General features: G+C 40.5%; 1 long non-coding RNA gene across 1 annotated transcript; it reads left to right on the top strand.

The window, feature by feature from the left end:
* Positions 1–1,121: 1,121 nt before the first annotated feature.
* Positions 1,122–1,891, top strand: LOC149379656 (uncharacterized). Its single transcript, XR_016294054.1, has 3 exons — positions 1,122–1,290; positions 1,375–1,547; positions 1,695–1,891. It is a non-coding gene; the product is annotated as an uncharacterized LOC149379656 (long non-coding RNA).
* The last annotated feature ends 2,351 nt before the right edge of the window (positions 1,892–4,242 follow it).

Raw genomic sequence — 4,242 nt, 5'->3', positions numbered from 1 at the left:
ATTAAAAACTCGGATTTACTCAGATTTACTGCAAAGTACGTCAAAACCTATTCAAAACTGCCAATATTTACTCTGATTTTTTTTCTTAATGGCGTATGAAAATGGTTGAGAGATATTCGGAAATCAATTGCAGTTAATGTTCCTCGTTTTTCGTTACACGCTACCTCATTTAATTTTTTTTTTTTTTAAGTAAACCGTGTGCATGGGCGGGAAAGGTTGGGTTTTTTAGTAAATTCAGATATGTCTTAAATGATATCTGACTATTTACTTAGTATTTACAAAACCTTGGCTATTTAGCAATTTTAAAGGTTTGATTTGGCTATTTTGCTAAATTACCCCTTTTTTTTCTCCTTAATCGCTCGAATTTTGTTGATTCTTGAGCGTGATTTTTAGAAGATGAAGTGGAGATGAAGAGCGTGAATCCGTGATTCCTGATTGGAACCCGATTGACTTTCACACTTCTTCTTCTTTTTTGGCTCTCTCTCTAGATCGACCTCGATCTTCTCTCTTTCTTCCTCTCTCGAACCTGTCTCTTGTCACTCCCTCATCTCGTTTGCTCACTCTCTACCTCCTGAAAACCAGGTGAGTCTTGATGTGCTACCATATGTCAAATTCAGCCATATGTCAAAAGAAAGAAAGTTTTGAATAAATATACGTTTTTTAGGGCAACAAAAATGTCGTCGGAGGATATGAGCTTGGTTGCGCCACAGAGGCTACAGAAGCTCTCAACACCACCATCACCAAATTGTCTATCAAGGCGACGAAGCTCTGTACTTCAACTGCGTAGCTCCGGCGGTGGGAGAAGAATCGGCCGGGATTCCGAAGACGAGAGATCTTAGCGGATTCATCGACGGGTGTTTTTTCGCCGTCACTCCGGATTTTCCGCCGGGGAATGTACGGCGGCGATCGTTCGGAGCTGAGAAACTGGAGCGGGCCGGTCGAGGCGACACCGATCGTAGACGGCTCGGACGAAGACGAGGACGAGGACAACGGTGAGTTTGCCCTCATAAGTATGTATATGCGCTATAAACTGTTTGTGAATATGCTTAGCATAAGAAAAAGAAAAAAAAATAATTGACAACTTAAAGTTGCATACAAAATATAATCTGTTTCATATACTATTAGTGTTTCTTTGAGTTCAAATTGATGTTCCTGAATAGTTTGGTTGTGTTGTAATGAATATGGTATAACTTGGTTTTATGATGAGCATGTGAAATTGCTTTGGAAGGAATGAAGCATTGCAAGTGCGATGACGACCAAATCCTGACCGAGCCTTTTTTCCTCTAATCGGTAAAACTCCCTATTTCGTTTTTTTTCCTTCCTCCGATTTTAAAAATCTTTAATCTGTTGGTCTCAATTTCACACGAGTTAAAGCTGCTCTTCGGAAAACTAGCGTTGCAAGAGATTCTGCGGTGTAGTGTGTACACCGAAAGAGCGAGAGGAATTCAAAGTGGTCGTGGAGAATGGAAGGCTGGTTTACACAACAATGTTTATTCGAACCATTGATATCATGCTTATGGCTAGCAAAGCAAGAGAATGTTATAATGGTAAAACTCTATTCTTGTATTCTCTTATGGTTCTCGTTTATTATCTATTTTGAGGTATGTCGATCAGATTTGTGGTGTAAGTTCGAGTCTGATTGTGTTTGCAATCTTCAGTAATATTGCAAATTCAATAAAATTTTTGAATGGCAGATTGGACCTCTAGGCAGGCTCGATCTCCAGGCAGGCTCGATCTCCAGACGAGCTCGACCTCTAGGCAGGCTCGACCTCTAGGCGAGCTCGACCTCCAGGCATTTTACCCCTCCATTTTTAGTATACAGCATATAATTTGTAAATAATATTAGAAGCTACACTTCCACAATTTTCTTTCTATTAAAAAATTACATTAAAAGATGTCAATTGGATATAAAATTCATAAATATTAAAGATCAGAAAGTAATGAAACGTGAACGTTTGCCTTCTGATGCTAGATGATGTACATTTGCAACCTTTAGGATATGAATTGATGGGCTGTGCCACGAAACCCATTCAGTTCGTGGCCCTCTGGTCGCAAAATTCATTGACTTCGTGATAGTTTTGCCTCAAAATCACTTGACACCTGATCAATGTATGTCACGAAATAATAATCTGTATCTATAATTTCATGTTAATTTTACATAATTCCGATCGATCAAACAATACACAAAACTAAGGAAACCTAATATGAGCAAACCTAAACAAATCAAATTTTCACAAATTTTTTTAAAAACCTACAACGTTATTAAGAATAATTGTTGTGCATCAAATTGATTTGTCAATGTACATCAAACATGAAACTAACCTGTTTTTATTCAATAAAATTCCACAAAATCCACAGTCAAAATCAAACTAACAATTTCATCAAATACAAAATCCACAATAACATAAAAAGATTTCATTTTTGTCACGATTTCAAGAAACATGGTCACAAAACCTATCAATACATCAAATTTATCTTTAAGAAAACATCAGACCTTAATCTAACAGTTTTTATTCACTAAAATTCCATAAAACCCATAGAATCCGCCGTAAAAATGAAACTAACAGTTTTATCAAACATAAAATAAACAATAACACAAAAAGTTTTCATTTTTGTCACGAAATCACGAACCTGTCATAAAAAACATCAAGCTAACCACAATTTAAACAACAAAGTTACATAACAGTAGTTTAAACTTTAAATACAAATGTAAAGTAAAAAAACTCACCTTGTGAGGTCTCTCTGATTTGCATGGCGCGAGGACGAATTTATTAATGTCGAAATCGGACGAGTTAGGCGCCTCAGGTTTCTCCATTTTCTGGCATTTCCTAGAAATTTTTGGCTTCTTCGTCGTCACCGCTTTGAGATTCTTCGTTGGTCGACCAACATTCTCGACCAAGAAGGAGGCGTTAGAATCCACAAATGGACTCCGATGCGGGGATGCATGCGTCACTGGCGGATTTTTTGTGGGTGTTTGAGGATGAGTCTTCTTTCTAGAGTCTGGGTTAGGTTTAGGATTAAGAACGTTTGGACGGTGGACTAGACTTAGTCTTCATGTCCAATTAGCGAAAAAATGAGAGTGAAGAAAGATGGAACAGAAGAGTGATCGGCGAGAGAAAATGGATCGACGAGAGGAAAGGAAAGAAGAAAGTGGACGGTTTTTTAGTTTGGTTTCTCTCTCTCTCTCTCTCTCTCTCTCTCTCTCTCTCTCTCTCTCTCTCTCTTCAATCGAGTGAAGTGTGATGATGGGAAAGAAGAAATGAAAGAGGAAGAAAAAATTGACGAAATGGATCGGCGAGGGGAAAAAAAGTAGGACGGCTTTGGAGTTTAGTTTCTCTCTCTCTCTCTCTCTCATGGTTAACTGTGATGACACTAGTACAAAAAAGACCTTTGGGTGCGATTTTTTTCGCACCCAAAAGTCAATTTTCGCACCCAAAGATATCTTTAGGTGCGACTTTGGGTGCGACTTTTCCGCACTCGAAAGTCCGCACCTAAAAGTCTTGGGTGCGAAAAGTCGCACCCAAAAGTCTTGACTTTCGGGTGCGACATTTAGGTGCGACTTTCCGCACCTAAAGTCGCACCTAAAAAGTCACCAAAAAAAATGGCGACATTTAGGTGCTTCTTCGCGCGGCGAAAACAGGGCTTGCGGAGAGTCGGCGGCGCCATCTTCGCGCTGCTTGACCACACCGTCATCACAGCCTCGATATAACAACATCAACAAAACAGAACTCAAAATTCGAATCTAAGAACTTACACAATGAACCACACGGCCAAGTGACCAAAATCAACCAAATTCGTCCAAAAATTTAACCCAGCCAAGAAATCTGAAATCAAAGGACAAATTCAAGTCATAACCATCAAAATCGAGCTCAATGAACATCACAACCAAGCCAAAACCTCATATTTCACTCGGAAATCAAAACCCCCAAATCAAACTCTCAACCCTAACTTTCGAAATTCTTGGCTGAGAATGAAATCTCCTTACCTTCCTCTCGAAATCAACTCCCGAACGTTACTTCTCTCGCTCTCCGGCGTCTCCTCGTGGGCGGCGCGCTTGGCGGCTCGCGGCGGCGCTCGATTCTTCTCAGCCCGCGCGCGCGTCCAGTGGCCCGATCTCGGTGGCTTCGGCCTTGCTCTTCCTCCGCGAGCTCACTCCCTCGCTCTCTTCCTCTCTCTCGGTCTCTCGGCCCTTCTCTCTCGCGCTCTCTCTCCTTCTCTCGGTCTCTCTCTTTCCCTTTCTCT

Source organism: Urtica dioica, chromosome 12, assembly GCF_054948205.1.
Source record: "Urtica dioica subsp. dioica isolate 48M chromosome 12, U.dioica_male_clone48M_v1_H2, whole genome shotgun sequence".
Classification (NCBI taxonomy): Eukaryota; Viridiplantae; Streptophyta; class Magnoliopsida; order Rosales; family Urticaceae; genus Urtica; species Urtica dioica.
This window is presented reverse-complemented; position numbering and strand designations above follow the sequence as displayed.